The 18,413-nt window shown below is 47.0% G+C and overlaps 1 protein-coding gene and 1 long non-coding RNA gene across 4 annotated transcripts in view; both read left to right on the top strand.

Moving 5' to 3' along the window:
- NEXMIF (neurite extension and migration factor) overlaps nucleotides 1-18,413 on the top strand; it is a 164,293-nt gene that overhangs the window by 69,004 nt on the left and 76,876 nt on the right. The window lies entirely within an intron of this gene.
- LOC144247102 (uncharacterized) lies at nucleotides 7,739-9,562 on the top strand. Its single transcript, XR_013340780.1, has 2 exons — nucleotides 7,739-7,911; nucleotides 9,426-9,562. It is a non-coding gene; the product is annotated as an uncharacterized LOC144247102 (long non-coding RNA).

Raw genomic sequence — 18,413 nt, 5'->3', positions numbered from 1 at the left:
CAGTGCTTGGGGTGTCTGGGTTGTTGGAGTGATGACAGGAGCTGGGTGGTTTCTATCCTCCAGCAGCATATTTAGGCTGGGAAGGCACATCTTCAGGTGTTCTGCAGCTCTGGGAAGGGATTTTTGGATTGTTTGTGTGTAACATGTTTGGCCCGTGCCAGCAGCCGAGGTGATGTTTCCTGCGCTGCTTCTGGCTGTGGATGCTCCAGAGTCTCCCAAAGTCATCACTGTGCCCTAAATAAAACCCTTGAAGAGCTTAAAGATGCATCTTATTTTTTTTGAAGCCCATCTGCAGGTGGTTTTGGTGAAGACACTGTGGGAAGGTGCTGGAGAGAGTTTGTTGTGATATGCTGGTGGCATGTGGGCTCCTGGTCTTCTGGGTGAGGAGAAGATGCTCCTGTGCTTCCTGACAGAGATTTCATCTTTTTAAGCACGTTTGTGGTTAATTCCCAGCCCAGGGGTGTTGCCTTTACCTTAGAGAGAAGAGCAAACTGAGGCAGAGACTCACAGAGTGCCAGAGGCACATTTAGAACCATGATGGTCTTGCTGCAGATCAGCTTGGTTGGGCCAAACTTTTTCTAAATTACACTATTAAAAAGCTAATAGTGAAAATACTGGAGCAAGCCAAGCTCAACATGCAGAGTGGAAAGTAGAATACTGTAAGCAATGGGGTTTTAGTCCTCATGCAGTGGAGATGCAGGCAGTTATTTCTTAGGAATTATTTTATTTCGTTAACACCAAATAAATGCCATTGTTACTTTTTCAAAGCCTTTTTTTTTTTTTCTTTTTTTCTTTTCATTAATAAGCCCAGCCAAACAGGCAGGACATTGCCCTGGTGCTGAATTGGCTCATGGATCACAGTGCTGGGAAGTTTGTATTAATCAGCACTCTGCAGTCAGTGTATTGTTGCTTCATTAACCTACTTGTTTTTAAGTATCTGTAAATCACAAAGAGGGGAAGTCCTGCTGCTTGCTGAGAAAGCAGCCCTGTTTGCAGCATCTCTCCTCTCTGAAGCACATTGCTGGTTTGCACTTAGGGTTTGGGGGCTTTTTTCCCCTGTTTTTCTCACCTGTGAAATTTGTGGTGTAGCTTAGAAGGACGTTTCAGATGTGTATATCCAAAATTGCAAGTGCTGTTGCTTTTAACATCCAAGCTCCCTGGGGATATTTGGTTCTGGAATACATCTATTCTCCAAGTGTTATTTCGCTGCTCACAATGTCACAGCTAAGGTCTTGTTGTTCAGTAGGTACATTTTATTTGTCAGGATGCTGTATCTTCCTAAAGAGGCAGGGAAGTGCAATAAAAAATGATTTATTTTCTTTTTTAAGTGAATCATTACAGGAGTTGTTAAAGGACTCTCATAAATGTTGTTACTGGAGAGCTGGTTCTAGGGTCTAGAGGAGGAGAAAAGGTTGGTGTCAGGTTGTACAATCTAACAGTGATTATGTGTTAATATTTCCCTGGCTAACAGAGATGCTCTTCAGTGTCCTCTGCTTCTGAGGAGGACTTTGAGGGGATGGGAAGAAATAAGGAAAGGTTGTTTGTGGTGCTGATACTGAGGTTTGTGCCCTGGTGAGTGTAAATCCTTGAAATCCTGTAGTGGTGGAATGGACCCGGAACTCATCACTGCTGTCTTGGCTTTTAATCAGAGAATCACAGAACGGGTTTGGGCTGGGAGGGACCTTAAAGATCATCCAGGCCAACCCCCTGCCATGGCAGGGACACCTCCCAGTGTCCCAGGCTGCTCCAGCCCCAGTGTCCAACCTGGCATTGGGCACTGCCAGGGATCCAGGGGCAGCCACAGCTGCTCTGGGCACCTGTGCCAGGGCCTGCCCACCCGCACAGGGAACAATTCCTAAATCCCAATGTCCCATCTAAATGGAAGCCATTCCCTGTGTCCTGTCCCTCCATCCCCTGTCCCCAGTCCCTCTCCAGCTCTCCTGGAGCCCTTCAGGCCCTGGAAGGGGCTCTGGGGTCTCTTCTCTCCACCTTTCCTTCAGGCTGAACCATCCTGACTCCCTCAGCTTTTCCTCACAGCAGAGAACCTCCATCTCTCCTCTGGTGCTGTCTGAGCAGCTCTTGGGACCATTTTTGGACAGGACAGGGGGTCTCAGAGGTGGCCCTTGCACCCACACACACTTTGGAGTGTGCAGCCAACAACGCAGGAGCTGCTTCTGCTTTCCCATTATTTCTTGGAACTGCAATGTCAAGATGTAACACGGAGGAGAGGATGTTCTCTGTCCTCTCTCAGGAGCTCTGTCGGTGTCTCTCTGCTGCTGTTGTCAGTGCCAGGGCTGTTGAAATCTCTATTGTTTAGCTCTGGAGCTCAGGGCACAGGGCTTCTCCTGCAGCCGAGCCCCAGCCGTGACTCATGGTGATAATTTGGAATTGCAGGCACTGAATGTGCAACTTGCTTTCCTTTGCCACAAGGCCTATTATGCAACAGGAACTGACAAGTACATTTTTGAACGTTTTCACTTACTCCACATAAGCATCGGTTCTGAAATTTGGAGAGCTTTCTAATTGAGTGATATTCTCTAGGAGAATCAAATGTATATTAACAAAATTTTTTTAAATGTAACAAGGAATAATTGAACTTCAATAGTATCTGATTACATTTGGTGTATTTCAAAAATCCGTTTTTTTTTCCTTACTGATTTCAATTGCATTTCTATATTTGTATTTTCCTGCCTTGTGGAAAGTACCACATGCAGTATTGGCACTGCAGTGCCTGACTTCTGGATGAAGGACTTAATCAAAGTAAATCTGGATGGTTTCTGTGAGGTGCCAGCCAAGGATAATCATCATTTTTGTTGCTGTTTACCAGCCTGTCCTACCTGTTGCGAAATGGAATATAATCTGTAAACACACCCTCTGGGTTTTAAAGTCTTCTTCCCCAAATTCCTAAAGCGTGTAACACTGCCTCTAGATTAATATTTAGACCAAATTTATTAACTGAGCGTGATTTTTCTTTTAAATTAATTTATCAGCCTCTTTCTTCATGCTGCTAAAAGAGACAAAAGCAAATCTGTCGCTGTTATTTAGATTTATTTCACAGACATATTTTCCCATTTGTGTGGATAAATGCTGGTCTGACTTCATCACCATTTTTAGATGTTCTGCAATGCCGAACACAAAATATGAGCTGTCCTTTTTAGAAATAGTCCTCAAAACACTCTGTACTCGTAACCCATTTGTACAGCTGGGCGAGCGGACGCGCCCAGAGCCTGCAGCTTGTCCTGGCTGGGCAGGAGCTGCTGAGCCCTGGCAGTGCCAACAGGTTTCATGGGCTCAGAGAGGAGCACAGACTCTGGAAGAGCTTCCAGGAGCTGGATCTGGCTCCCTGGAGGTGGATGCACAGCGTCAGTGTGGATTGGGCTGGAGCTCCCTCCCTGCCAGCGCTGCCTGGGGTGGGCACGGGGCTGGTGGCACCTGGCTGGACGTGGTGGGAAACCCAGCCCAGCCTCCTGGCCATCTCTGCTCAGCTGTCCTCCTTGCCCCGTTTTCCCAGGCTTTTACCTCCTCATCCCTCCTGGGAAAGCCTTGCCCGTGTGTCTTCCCCACCTGGGAGTTGCAGGGAGAAATCTGAAAACATGAATTGAGGCACTTTTTGAGTTTTCAGGTGTTTGTTTAGGTGAGATGGTGGGGAGCTTCAGCTGTGCTTTTTAAAGGGCAGGATGACCCCAGTGCCAAGTCTCTCAGGCTCAGTGGCCCCACTTTCCACATGCCCTGGGTCAAACCATGTGTTGCTGAGCCCTGGAGAAGTTTTAGGATGATTGATCCGTAAAACTTGTGGTTAATGCTGTAAATCTAAATAGATATAACAATGTTCATGCTGCCTTTTGTTGTCTCTACTTACAAATAAACAAGCAGCATCCCCTGCTCCCTAAACCCGGTGGAACTGAGGTCAAAATGCATTTGATGCTTGGGGATTGTCTGCTGGAGGTGCTGTGACCCCTGCCCAGCCCATGGTGGGGCTGAGCCCAAAAATCTCCGGGATGTGCAGAGAGCATGAGGCACGGAGCCGCCTTTGATAGAGCAGCTCTCAGGAGGCACAAACTTGTCCCCTGCGTTGTCAGGATGGGGACAGCTCATCATGAGGGGTTTGGTCACACTCGTTACGGGTGGTGAGGGGTGTTTGATCAAGTGGAGCCCAAGGTAAGGCGAAGTAAAGCGTTGTAAAGCGCTTTTTGTTAACGCCGCGCACCGAGGTGGCTCCCCGCAACCCAGTGCAAGCATCTCATGGCTCCTGGTTTATCCTCCTCTCCTGAAATGTGCTCGGCTTAAGTGGAAGCAGCTGCCTCCTGCACAGGGAAGAGGAGGCAGACCCTCCTCTCAGCCCCCCCAGCCCCTGCCTTCAATTAGCTGCTGGTTTGCCTGGAGTGCTGCAGTGTGACCACTCCTACTGTCAGAGGCAGGAGGGAAAATGCAGCACAGTAATGAATTTGTAACTAGAGAGTGGGGCTAACGAGTGTCCTCAGCACAGGAATGCAGTGGGGATATATTAAGCCAGGTGTATAGAGGAGGGAAAGAGGAAAAAAAAAAAAAAAAACAGCATCTCCAGGCTGGATTTTATAATTAGGGCACATGGTGTAACTCTTTTGTTTTGCAGAAGCCAGCTTTATTAATTGGTGTAGAAGGTTGCTGTGTGCTATTCATTGTTTGATTAAAATGCCTGTATAAATAATTAGGCCTCTTCTGTTTGTTTTATTTTTGCACCCAATTTACATTTTCGTACGGAACAAAAAATGAATTAGCAAACGCGTTTATTCCCCAAATATTTCAACTCGTAGCTGCTCTCCCTCGGCCGCCCCCCACTGCAGTAATGACGTGACCTTTGTGCCACGCTGGCTCAGACCTCAGGAGCTCTGTTCTCTTTGGAGAAGCCGTGGTGGTCCTCCCTCCTTTGTGTGTGTGCTGCGGGGGCCGCGGGCTCGGAATCCCTCCGGAAAACACAAATAAACGCGGATATTCAGGCTCTGCTGGAAGCAGCAGGTCAGCGCTGTATCTGGTGGCATTTTGCTGAAGAAAGGAGGATTCAGGCAGGCTGGGTTTGTGCCTGTCTCCTTGCAGGGCTGTGGAACAGGGTGGAAATGCTGCTGTTTGTGCAGCAGCTGGAGAAGCTGCTGTACATCTGGAGCCAGGGCGAGGAAGGCCTTTTGAAACTGTTATTGTTATCAGGGACTGCCTTTCTGTGATAATACGTGAAAAATCTGCCTGCCTGCAGTACCTCTGAGCAGCCTGTACATAATCTTTATCCTGGGAAGAGTTTGCTGTGAGCTGCTGCTGTTAATGTCGATGCATCCTTTGACTTTTCCTTGAGAAGATTGTTCAGGAGCAATGCCAGATGTGGTCATCGTGGTTCCCTGATTTTTCCCTGGACTGTGGTGGTCTCTCCTTGCCCCTCTGAAGCCCAGCAAAGGCAAGGCTCAGATGAGGCACTTGCACAGATGTGAGGGTGTTCTCCACTCGGCAGCATTTGCAAAGTGCCCTGAGGAGGTCAGTGGACATGCCTATGGACTGGTGCACCTTAAAAATGTCCTTTGAAACCTAAGGTCTGAAAATCAGTGCCCTAAACCATGGTCTCTTATATTTGCCTGTTTGTAAAGGCAAAATCGAGCAGAAAATAGTAGTTCATGAACAATGCCAGGAGTGGTTGTGTGTGGCCAGGGCATCACACCCAAAATGATCCCTGCACAAACAGCAGTTATGGTAGAAAATGAGGAGAATTTGGGTTTTTTCACCTGTTTTTCCACCCTTCGAACTCTCTCTGGTGTGCAGGTTGCGTGGCCTGTCCCATGGGTGGGGAGAGGCTGTCAGAGGAGCTTTCTTCTGTCAGGATGTGGCTGGTCCTTCCCCTGGCAGGGCTTAGCCAGGAGCATGAGTTTCCTGAAGTTTTTTCAGGCATGGATCGATCGGTAAGAACAGTTTAACAGCAGCTGCAACAAAAACCAGAGAGAGAGAGAGAGAGCGAGCTCCATGCGGCTGATCCCTGGGGACAAGTGGAGAATTGTCACTGTAATAAGAGAGACTCAGGAGTGAGTCTCTCTCCCTGGGAAAGGAAGAGCAGGGACTGTCTGGCTGAGGCAGGGCTGGGAAGTGCTGCTCTTCATCCTGCAGCTCTGCAGCCAGCCCTTGGTGCATTCCCACTGTGACCTTCCCACGCTGCAGGGAGTGGTGGTGGCATCACTGCCACTGCCCCCTGGAAAGGCCACAGAGGGCTGGGGGCTCCTGCCTGGGGGTCAGCGATGCTGGTGACACTAATGTGACAATGAGGCACTTGGCAGTCACACACTGGGGCTCACCCCACCGCTCTGTGCCCCAGCTCTGAGGCAGGAGTGGTTTGATTTGGGGCTGGCTCCAGGAATGGGTTGGTTTTGGTCGCTGGCTCACTACAGCATGTCCTTTGCTGGTGGCTTTTTTCCAGCTCTCCTCATGCTCCTCGACAGACCCACCCTTCACAGATGGTTCAATGGTTTGGGTTGGGAGGGACCTCAAAGGTCACCCAGATCCACCCCCTGCCATGGGCAGGGATGCGTTCCACCATCCCAGGCTGCTCCAAGCTCCATCCAGCCTGGCCTTGGACACTTCAGGGATCCAGGGGCAGCCACAGCTCTGTGGACCTGTGCCAGGGCCTCACCACTCACACAGGGAACACTTTTTTCCCCCAATACTTAATGAAAACCCTCTCCCTTTGGGTTTAAAGCCATTCCCCCGTGTTCTCTCTCTCTGCCCTGCTTTGTTTTGTCCTCACTGTGGTGAGGCTGTGCCTGATCTGTGTGTGCCTGTGCCTGGCAGCTGTGCTGGGAGAGGTGAGAACTCCCTGCTGCTGCCAGCCAGCGTGGATTCCCACCCAAAACCACAGATTCTTGCCTTTAGTTGGGCTTTGCTACTACTGCTGGTTTGCCTGCCTGTGCTGTGGAGTGGCAGTGTGCACAAACCCCAGCAGACTTGGCTGAGCTCTCTGTGTCTTTCCCGTGCTCTAGGACAGAGTGCAGTATTTTTTCCTTCCCTGTTACTAAAAACTTGAGGGTTTTTTTGTCTGAATTTGCTCATTGCATATGAGAAGCCCTTGGAGGAGGCTGCTAGTGGGGTTTAGTGTTTGAGCTGTGCCTGGTGAGGCTCTGGGTTTGCTGCAGCTCCATCCTGCTGGGATTCAGGGTTAGGAGCTGGCTGAAGGTGCTGGGAAAGGCTGGCAAAGTTCAAACTCACAGAACTGCCATTTAATCTCGGGTGTTTTTAATTTGCAATGTTTTTCTAGTAACGTTATGCTTTGGAACAAAGATAGTATTTTTTCCCTTAACCTAAATGCTGCATCCTCTATTTATTCCTTTTCCCTTCCCTGCCAAGCACAGAGCAGTCAATGGGTGGAATTTTTTGCAAGAAATTCAGACTTTTCAATTTAAAAAAAAAGTTGAGAACATGCCATAATGCTATGCATGTGCCAGCGAGCAAGTTGTAATGCACACAGCCAAATCAAAATGATCCCACCCTCACTTTTTCCTATCATTTACAAAAACCAGCTGGAAGGACTCAGCCCAGCAGACTGTGTCTCTAGCAAAGGGGAGCAAAAATGTTTGGGTGGTGTGTATAATATCAGGTCCAGTGCCATCGTTTCAGGGCATGTGTGCTGGCTGGAAGGACTGGAAATTCGGATATCCGTGTCTAAATCCGGATTGGGCTTTCTGCACTGTTTGGTACATGACAGAATCCGTGCCCAGCCACAAAATGAAGCGAGTTGTGCTCATCTGATTTGGGGATTGAAGGTTTAAAGTAATGTGTAATGTGCTTTAACACAGAATCATGGAATCATTTAGATTGGAAAAGACCTTTGGGATCATCAAGTCCAACTGGTTCCACAGCACTGCCCTGGCCACCACTGACCGGTGTCCCCAAGTGCCACATCCACAGGTCTGTTAAATCCCTGCAGGGATGGGGATTCCTCCTCCTCCCTGGGCAGCTGTGCCAGGGCTGGACAGCCCTTTCAGTGAAAAATTTTATCTAATACCCAATCTAAACCTCCCCTGGCCCAGCCTGAGGCTGTTCCCTCTCCTCCTGTCCCTGTTCCCTGGGATAAGATCCCAAATCCCCCTGGCTGTCCCCTCCTGTCAGGAGCTGTGCAGAGCCACAAGGTCCCCCCTGAGCCTCCTTTTCTCCAGGCTGAGCCCCTTCCCCAGTTCCCTCAGCCCCTCTTGGTGCTCCAGCCCCTTCCCAGCTCCATTCCCTTCCCTGGACATGCTCCAGCCCCTCCAGGTCCTTCTCCAGAACTGCCCCAGGACCGGAGGTTGCTCAGCAGTGCCCAGTGCAGGACAGATATTCCTGCTCTAAAGTTTCTATAAATAGGGCCTGTGGTATGTACCAGGTCCAGGTTTGTTCTCCTAAATATGCATATTTTGCATAAAATTGCACATGAACAGTTTTTCTGTTTTCAAAAATTGCCCAAATGTATAACTTTGGTGACAAAAATCTTCTGGCTGAGAGGGAGTGGGAACCACGTGGAAAGTCTGAGTCAAATGCTGTTGCAGGTTGAATAGCACAGAAACGTATCTATTTGAAAGAAAAACTGTGTTTTTTCATAGGTTTTTTAAGAAGTCCAAAGGACAAAACATGATACTGTTAAAGTAGTTATTTTTACTTCATGCCTTTTAGTTTACTTTGGGCTGTACGTAGTGAACAATTTTTTGTAGCAGTGATATGGCTCTAGTTTTTCTGGCCATTGGAATACATGGGGTGTTCCCCTGTTTTTAGAGCAAATTACACTTTTCCTGCCTTTATGTATGAAAATATCATGATTTGCTGTTGCAGAAAATTAAGCTGCTTGAGCCTTGCTGTGTTGGAGATAGGGCAAGGCTAGTTTTAATCTCAGTGTAAGCACAAAGTAATTGTCTACAGTTTGGCTTTTCTTTTTAACAAATAACATCTTGGGTTTTTAAAGGAGATTTTAAATTACAAAGTGTGTCTGTCACTGTCCTCATGATGGTCTCTTTTCCCTGTGTTGTCCATGGAGGTGACCAGGGAGGATTTGGCTGGTGCTTAATGCTTCCCTGTCCTCGTGGTGTGCGTGGCTCCAGCCTGTGCTGCTGGGGTGGCTGCCCACAGATCTCCCCTGTGGGGTCCCAGGGTTATAGAGTTGAGGAATAAACCAGGGAACTGAATTTGTTTCACTCCTGTTCTTAGGTGGTTTTTAGGCCCTTTGGAGGCTGCCACCAGAAAGGACCTTTCCCCCCACTCTATTCTCCATTCACACTGGAGAGGGGAGATCCCAAAAGTTCCCCCCCAGAGCATCTCTGCAGATCCTGGAGCACAGGGAACGTGGCTGATGGATGGAAGAGCTCCGGGCTGGGCGGCTCAGTGGGAATCTAGGGGGGGAAGGAGCTGGAGATGGTTGGAAAGATGCTTGGTAATTTTATTCCTTGTCATTTCAGACACGGCTCTGTGACAGTCCTTATGATCTTTAGCCATGCATTAATCTCGCTGCTGCTGAGCTTCACACCACTGCTCTTCCACCATTATAGTGCAAGGTTTCTGTGCATTCCAATTGGAAATAAATTTCTTTATTACACATTCTTTGACCTTGGCATGTTTGTAACCCTGGTGATTGTTAGAGGGGTAAAAGGAGGACTTCTGGGATAATTGCCTTGTTTGTTCTTTAGCTCTGAAGCATTGATACCTGCAGTTCTGGGCTGAGATAATTAAATCTCAGAATCGCAACCACACCAAGAGAATCTTTCTGTTTCTGTGGGCAACGTTTTATTTTTTCTGTGGGTATAAAAGTGCAGTTTCCATTTACAAACCCTCCACAGTGACTTTTGGAAACAGGCCGTGCTGAATGTCCAGCTAGAACTGTTTTCCTTTGAGGTTGTAGTTCTGTGAAATAGATGACACCTTAAAAATAATCCCAGAAAAACACGTGCAGGAAGGGGAGTCAGGAATCAGGTGGTGCTTCTTGGTATCCATAGCAAAAACAATTTTAGAAACCACTCCTCTCATAAATACTGCATTTTTGGGATAGCTCTTCTTGTATTCTCTATTGCCAAGTGCACTGGCATGAAAGCAGCTTTCCTCAAAAATTAATCCACGCCTGCTGTCTTTTCCCGATGGGGTGACAAGCGCTGTTGTAAGCAGAGCTGTGAAGCTCCATGAAAAAATTTAGGGCATAAAATTTATTAAGGACTCGAAAAACAAAATGTTCAGGTATTTTGGAAAGAAAAAAAAAAATCCCCAAATCAAACAAAATGACCTTTTCCCATGGCAGCTTGAGTTGTGCTGGGTTTGAGCGGCTGCGCAGCTGCAGCCTGGAGCTTCCCATTCCTACTGCTGCATCCCGGATTCCTCCAGCTGCAGAGCATCCCAGCACAGCTCAGCTTCAGCTTGGGCCTGCTCTGCAGAGACAGGGAAGGAATTCTTCCCTTTGAGTAAGTGCAAAGTTGCCCAGAGCAGCTGTGGAAGTGTCCCAGGCCAGGTTGGATGGGGCTTGGAGCAATCTAGGACAGTGGGGGGTGTCCCTGCCATGGCAGAGGGGACAACAGGATGATCTTTAAGGTCCCTCCCATCCCAAACCACTCTGGGATTCTCTTTTGTGGCTTTGCTGGTGATCTGCTGAGTAGGAGAGTAGATCTGCTCACTGCACTCACCTTCCTCCTCCCTGAACTTACACAAAGATCTTTTGTTTCTTCTTTGTAAGCATTGCCCCAGTGTAAGAGTAGTTTTATACAGGAGCCAGTGAAGTTTGTTTTTTTTTTTTTTTTAAATGTGTTTTCTCTGCTCTCTCTTTTCCCTAAGGACACAGTAGGATATTCTTCCAGTGTAATCGAAGTCATTTCAACACCTTGTTTTCTAGCACCTGCAATTTATACAAAGACAACTGGTTGTTCTGTGTAGAATATCCAGAAAAAAATAAAATAAAAGCAGAGAGAGTCTTGTTAGCAGCTGGGGCAGACTTGTTGTGCTTGTCAGGATGTCAGCTGTGTTCACATGGAGGCACGAGCCTGTCTTGGGTGAGAAGCAGCCTTGGGGAGACAAGGGCTTGCTGGTGGGGTGTGGGGTGTCACCCACTGCCTGGCTGGGAGAGCAGTGCCTCCCCCAGGGGCTCAGGGAGAGGAGCATCCCAGGGCTGCCTTCCTGCTCTGTGGGTACCCAGGAACCCCTTCCTCACACAGGTTTTGTAGGATCCTAAACCACACTGGAGTGAAGCACCTGTGTCACACGCAATGGAGCCTTTTCCAGCTCAGCCCTGCCTCAGTGTAACCTGTGTGGCAGCACATCCTCCTTGGAGGTGAAGCTGGAGGCAGGGGAGTGTCCAGAGAGGCCCTGGGACCTCCTGGGATACAGCTGGACATGGCTGTGGAAATCTTGTGGAGTATGGAGATGGCACCTGTGGAGCTGTGCTGAAGGATTCATGGGGGAATAGCCCCAGAGTGGAGGTCCAGTTTGGGAGCTGGACATTGGCAAGCAGAGGAATAACTCTGGGATCTCATCACCCTTGAGCTTCATTCTGGTGCAGCACAGGAGGAAATTAGAGCCTTTGTAGAGGGGCTGATTTGACATGCACATGGGAACAGAGAGTGTGGTGGGGCAGAATCTTTGCAGAAATGAGAGCAGGATGGATGTGTTCACTTTCCTGCTGAAATCCTGGTCTGGTGCAGACCCCTCTAGAGTTCTGAGGGTGTTGGCTGAAGTTTCTTCTGAATTAGCCAAGCTGAAAGAACCCTCTTGGACATCAGGGCTGGGGGAAGAGTCAGGGAATTGCTGTGCAAATGGCATCACTTACCTGTGCTGTGTGCAGGTTGATGCAGTTGAACCAGGCTCCTCTAACCCACAGAACCCCTGAGGATCAGCACAGTGGCCTCTTAAGTGTGCTCGTCTCACGTGGTGTTACCTCCCAAGCAAAGGTAACACAGATCTAATCACATCTCAGCATCAAATTCACATTAGCTGAAGAATTAGGGATTCAGGAATCTGCCCTCCAAAGGTTTTCCTGACAAACCTCAGCTCTTGGCTCTTGCTGGCCCTGTCTTTAGGTTGGGTGATGCTTTATTAGAATACCCATATTTTCATTTGCATATTAGCACACAGTATCATCATACAGCTGCCAAAATCCTCTTCTTTTTTAGGGCTTTCTTCCCACTTGTGCTGTTCCTTCTCCTGCGCATCCTGAATTTCCAGTGATATTCCTTGCAGGCTGGGCTGTGGGGCAGGGATGGTGCAGGAAGCAGCAGGGTGGGGTGCTCAGTTGGCCATTCTGCGTTGGGATCTCGATGCTTCCCTCTGGAAAGCTCTCCCATTCCTGGTGATTGACAGATCTGTGTCTGCATTATTGCAGCGTCTGGGACGCGCTTCCAGAGGAGAACACTGTTCCCCTGACATGGGGAGGTGTGAAACAAGCTGCTTGGCTCAGGCTGCTGTAAATCCTGCCTCAGCAAGCAACAAACATTGACATTTTCACACGGTAAAAGCCTGCCAACACTCCTTGTAGTGTTTTGGGGAGGGAAGAATTGATCAAGAAGTTTATTACTTTATTGGGAGCTACCACGGGGGCTGCAGACAGTGAGCACAGCACTGTGGCAGTGCTGTGAGACTGGGAAGGAATCCTATAGACACAGACAATTCATTAAGAACTGCAAAAAGCCCTAAAAAAAGGTATTTGCTGCTGTTCCTCTGCCTGAGTAAATAGGATATCAGGAGCTGGGGACGCTCGGTGCCAGGTTTTCAGTGGGAAGCTAGAAGGGAACCATCGAGTTTGCTGAAGGATGTTCAAACCTCCCTTTGTCATGGTAATGAGGCAGTGCCTGGGCATCACAGGCTGCCAACCTCTGCAGAGGTTCCTCTTGTTCTCCTTCAGAATGTTTGGAGAAAAAGAGAGACCCTGGGCACGGAGTGTGCAGCAGCCCAGGCTGAGGCACATCAATAACCCATAAACACAGCCCCGTGTGGGTGCCAGAGAGAGCCTCTACATGACCTGGCTGGCAGATTTTCTGTCTTTTACAGTTTAACCTCCTGTTATATTTCCAAAAGGAAAAAAAAAAAAAAAAAAAAAAAAAAAAAAAAAAAAAAAAAAAAAAAGAAAGAAAAAAAAAAAAAGGAATCCTGAAGCGTTCTATGGCTCTGTGTCTGTCTGCAGCTAGGCTCAACCCAGTGCTCTGGTTCTGGGGTTGGATGAGGAGCTGCTGTCTGCCTTCCCTTAGGAAAGGGAAATAAATCCCCTGTGCTCAGTGCTTTTGACTGCAGAAACACTGCCAAGGGCAGCCTGGCACCTGTGTGTGCCAGTGGAAAGGTATTGCCTGGATGAGACTTGCTGCTGGAGCAGAAAGGGGAGAACAACACCAGGTTTTTCTATCAAATTGCCTGGTTTGGTGTTGGTTTTTCCCTACTTGCTGCTCTGAAAGGCTCTTTTCAAAGAAAATTCCATGGTTTAGTTCTTCAGGTAACAACCTGCTGGATGGGGCACAGCTACCAAGTGTCACTCTGATGACAGGAGTCATTAAACGGTGCTGTGGGCTTGCATCTGGCTTAATGTAGTTTTTTAATCATCTCCTTTCAGTGGAAGGTTGATTTCAGTTAGTTGTTGGTACACTCGGAGGTGAGCAGAAGAGGAGGAATGTGTTGCTATTGAACATGTCCTCATACAAAAGCTTAATCTGACCTGGCAGGATCTCCTTGGGCAAAGTCTGATGGACTTGGAGACAGTGCTTGCTTGGGAAAGGTTTGTGGCCCTGGCAGGGAGGGTGTAAGAGCTGCCTGGGCTATTTAAAGCAGCTCTAGCAGGTTTCCCCCCCATTTTGTCTCTCTTTGTAGTTTTTGTTACTGTTAGAGACCTGCTGCAGTTTTGGGAGATCAAGGGATGATTGGATTGAGTCCTTCAGCTGGGATGTGCCTTGGGGGAGCCATGCATATCTGCTGCTACTTTGATTTATTGAATTGGTCCAGGTCTTTAGATAAAGTACCTATGTGAAAGTCCACAACTAGATCCCATCAGTATCTAAGATAAGAGGGGGAACAGATGTCAGAGATCACCATGGAAGTTCTAAACCTCTCCTGGCTGCTGGACATTTATTAAGGATTGGTCCAGTCTGGTTCCCTTGCAAACATGTACCACAATCCCTCGAGACAAGCTGTACATCCTAGTAGGGCAACAAGATTTTCATCTCAACTTTTCTTTTTTATGAATTTGATTCCATTTTTCCTGCTAAAAACCCTCCATGCTGGTTTTTCTGCTTGATGTTTACACCTTTAAGCACATACTGATACATATTTTGTCCAACTTAGCTGTGCTCTTGCTTTGAGCTGGACATATTCAAATCTTTTGATCTTCCCAGAGAAATTTTTCCCTTCAAACCCTTAAACATTTTTGTTGTTTTCTCTGTACTTGGTTCCATTTGTCAATGTCTTTTCTGGTAATGAGGTGTCCAGAAGTGAATACATTATTCCATTTATGGATTAATTACATCTGTGGAGAGAGGAGACTGGAACATCCTGCTATGTGAGACGTGTGTGTTCTGCCTCTGAAACCAAACTGTCCTTTTAGCTGCCACATCCTTCTGCAATTTCATCTCCAGCTGCTTGGCCTCTGCCTTTCCAGCTCCCTCTTTGGGTGGATGCATCCCCAACAGCTCCTTCTTGGAGTGTGGCTGTGGTTTGGTGATACCACCTCAGTTTCAATTCTGTTTTTTCCAAAAGGAAAAGTCTTTGTGTGATTTTGGCATCTCCTTTCAGATCTGGCAGTTTTGGGAGGGCCTCCTCAAGAAGACATGGAAATTTCTTGAGTGCTGTTCACCAGGTGGTCCTGAGTGAAGTGAGGCACTTTCCCAAATTTGTGATGTCCCAGGCAATCAAAGCAAGACTTCCTTTGTTTGTATTTATTTTTCCTGTCTAATCCTGTGATACATTTCACTACATAATAGGTGAAACTTAATAAACTCTGTTCTTTTCTCTTCCACATTGTTAACAAAGGTGTTAAAATTAAATCTAACACAGATCCATGTGATTCCTTGGCTGTTTTCTCTAACTGCTTTGTTTCCAGTTAGCCTTGCAGGTGCTAAATCCTAATCCCTTCTAAAGTTGAGAGAATTGAGGCTGCTCAGATTTTTGCTTTTAATTTTAGGATTGTCTCAGGAAAATGCTCCTGTAATCCACATGGCATTTCCATTCTTCTTTTCCTTAAATAAATAGTTTGTGCTAACTGACTGTGCCTGGCGAGGTGTTCTCTGTAAGACTCTGCTTGCAGCTTGCTGAGCTGCTCTCTGCAACAGATACTTCTTTGTTTTTTATGTTCTCCCTATTCTTTTCCTAGGAATAGAACTTAATTGCATCCATCCATTTAAGTAATTTCCAAAATTAGGTATTAGCCTTATGTTTTGAAGGAATTTGTTAGATTTCCCTTTTAAAAAATAATTCTTTACAAATAACAACACTTTATTTCCTTGGTTAATTGCACAGATTGAGTGATTTGGCACATGTCTGCATTTTCCAGATACTCCCTTTTTCCTTCCTTCAGTGGAAGCTATTTTTGTAAACTCACCCTCACTCTCATAGCACAGGCATCTTCCCTTAATTTACTTTTGAAGACAAATTTAATAAAGGAATTCCCCTTCTTAGCCATATTGGAATAATTCCTTTTTATATTTTATTAATTCCCCTACTTCTTCTTAACCAGATTTTCGTGTGGATTTTTATAAATAAGTCTTCCCTCATTCCTTTATCCTTTTGTCCAGTGTTAACTCAGACTGTATTTTATTGTTTCCATTTAATTGGCTCTGTAGGAATCAAATGTCCATGTGGTACTTGCTTGTTCTCATCCTTGTACAAAATAAGATTTTTCTTAGTTCTCAGCTCTTAGGAGAGCAGCGAATGCTTTAAATGCTGTGGGCTTGGGGAGGGTCTCTGCTTGCAGGGTTTTGTGTTTTTTTTGGTTTAGTGTTATTTAAATAATATTGTATTAATCATGATGTTCTTCTGAAGTTGCCAACTGGCCTCTTTTCAGCATGGGGGGAATTTATGGTCTCCCTTTGGTTGTCCTTCAGGATGCTGGTGGTGCCACATCTGGGAAATTCTTACAGAAATGGAGCTGGACTTTCCAGTGCACAGGAAGCAAACAGCCTGATTTACCTGAGCTGACACCATTTGTGGCTGCTGGTCCCAAATTTTAGTGAGCCTGTGATGAAAAGTTAAGATCCAATTGAACTCTCCAACAGCTGCAATGCAAAATTATATCCTGTATAAATTCAGCCTAACTTGGAAGTGCTCTCAAGTCACTTCAAATCCTCTGCAATGGGTTGGGCTGGGAATGTTTTTTCTTTTTTTTTTTCACTTCTCATTATTTTTCAGTCTACATTTGGATTTGCAGCCAAAGGCTACAGCCTCTTGCAGTTGATTTTTTCAGTGCTGATAACTCAACACAATAATTTAGTCAACCTGATCTTCCCTGTTGAATTTCAGCTTATTGGCATTATAATTAATTTTGACATGTAACACCACCCCTCCAACTTTCACTCCCAAATCTATTAATGCGTAATGATGAAAAGTATGTGCTGTGCATAATATTGTTTGGGAGTTATGGATCTTACATCCTTGTTGTCGGGGAGTAAAAGAGTATTAATGCATTAATTCCTGCTGGCTGCAGCTTGCTGATGACTGGAGATGTGCTAAAGTTTCTTACTTTGTGGTGACAACTTCTCTCAGTCTGAACCAGGAGGGTTAGAGGTGAATTTTATTAAAACTTCATACAATCCTAGAATGGTTTGAGTTGGGAGGGACCTTAAATCCCACGAGAGAATGAGGTGACCTTCCAGGGCACCTTCCACCATGCCAGGTTGCTCCAAGCCCCATCCAGCCTGGCCGTGGACACTTCCAGGGATCCAGGGGCAACCTCTGAGCCAAATTTGTCACTTCAGAGTCCTTCTGCTGCACTTCCCAATGTGCTGATCAATTATAAAACGCTGGACTTACTGCCATCACACCCAGCCTCGTGGTGTTTGTGGGGCTGCGGCATTTTCTGCTCAGTTTTCATCGATTTACAAAACCTGATGATGGCTGTTGGTCAGAAAAATCCCAAACCCTCCCAAAAATCCCCACCCGTGCTCTGTTCTTTCCGAAGGCCGCGAGTGATTGCATCACCAGCGTGTGGTTAGATCTCATTTTCCTGCTGCACTTGGAGAAACTCGGGAGCGAATGCCCAGGAGGAATTAAGCTATAAAGACACGGCGAAGGAAGTGCGTTAGAAGCAATTAGCAGAAATTTAACAAAGTAGATGAAAATCAAATCTCAGCGCGTGCCGAGCTCCCGACCCGGCGCTCCGCGTTTGCAGGAGGGGAAGATGTGGTGTGGCAGCTCACAGGGCTTTGTCCCCACTGCTGGGGGCTTGGGGTGGGCAGGGGGACATGGACAGGCACTGGGGACAAGGGATGGAGGCACAGGACACAGGGAATGGCTTCCCACTGCCAGAGGAATATTGGGTAGGAATAACGGGATATGGGGATATTGGGAAGGAATAATGGGATATTGGGAAGGAATTGTTCCCTGGGAGGTTCGACAAGCCCTGCACAGGGTGCCCAGAGAAGCTGTGGCTGCCCCTGGATCCCTGGAAGTGCCCAAGGATGGACAGGATTTGGAGCAGCCTGGAATAGTGGAAAGTCTTCCTGCCCATGGCAGGGGTGGATCAAGATGGTTTGTAAGGTCCTTCCCAGCCCAAACCTTTTTGTAATTTTATGAAGCCCTTCAGCCTTGGCACACAGTGAAAATTCTAGGAAATTCACATTTTCACGGCCAAGAGTCTTTCTATTTGCTTTATTTTTTATTTTTTTTATGTTACTGTCAGGCCAGTGTGTTTGATTGAGATGCCAATTCCTGACTGTTCTTGGGGGTTTTGGGGTTTTTTTTTTGCTTTCCCCTCTCCTTTATTAAAGGGAAATAGACTGATTGTGCTGCCTGGGGAGCAAACCCAAGCAGCTGGTTTGGTTTGAGATCAGGAGGGGAGGAAACAAGAGCACAGGAGTGCTTGGAGAGAAAGGGAGCAAACATTTGGGGGCAAACCAGTTTCACTTTATTCTGCAAACAAAATGGAAGCATTAGCAGAAGGGGCATGACTGATCTGCTGAGGGCTGGGGTGATGGTCTCAGTGCTTTTCACAATAACCATTCTGAGTGTGCCCTGTCCTTGGTGTGCACTGAAGAGCCACTCCAGCCCTGGCGGGCTCGGGAGATGCTGAGGTGCAGGAGATTCTCATTATTTCTTCTAACAGCAATATATTATAACCCCATTGTTATCAGCAGTGCTGCACTGGAACACTCGCTGAAAGGAAATCAAGATTGAAAAGGACCAAGATGAAGCAAAAATGCTTTGGCAGGGTTCAGTTTGGGGGGCCTGTGAGGAGGGTGGGGAGCTGCAGATGGGTGCTGTGCTCCCTCTGCAATCCTGGA

This window comes from Lonchura striata, chromosome 14 (assembly GCF_046129695.1).
Source record: "Lonchura striata isolate bLonStr1 chromosome 14, bLonStr1.mat, whole genome shotgun sequence".
In the NCBI taxonomy this organism is placed as follows: Eukaryota; Metazoa; Chordata; class Aves; order Passeriformes; family Estrildidae; genus Lonchura; species Lonchura striata.
Note: the sequence above shows the minus strand (reverse complement) of the source record. Positions and strands in the feature narration are given on the sequence as shown.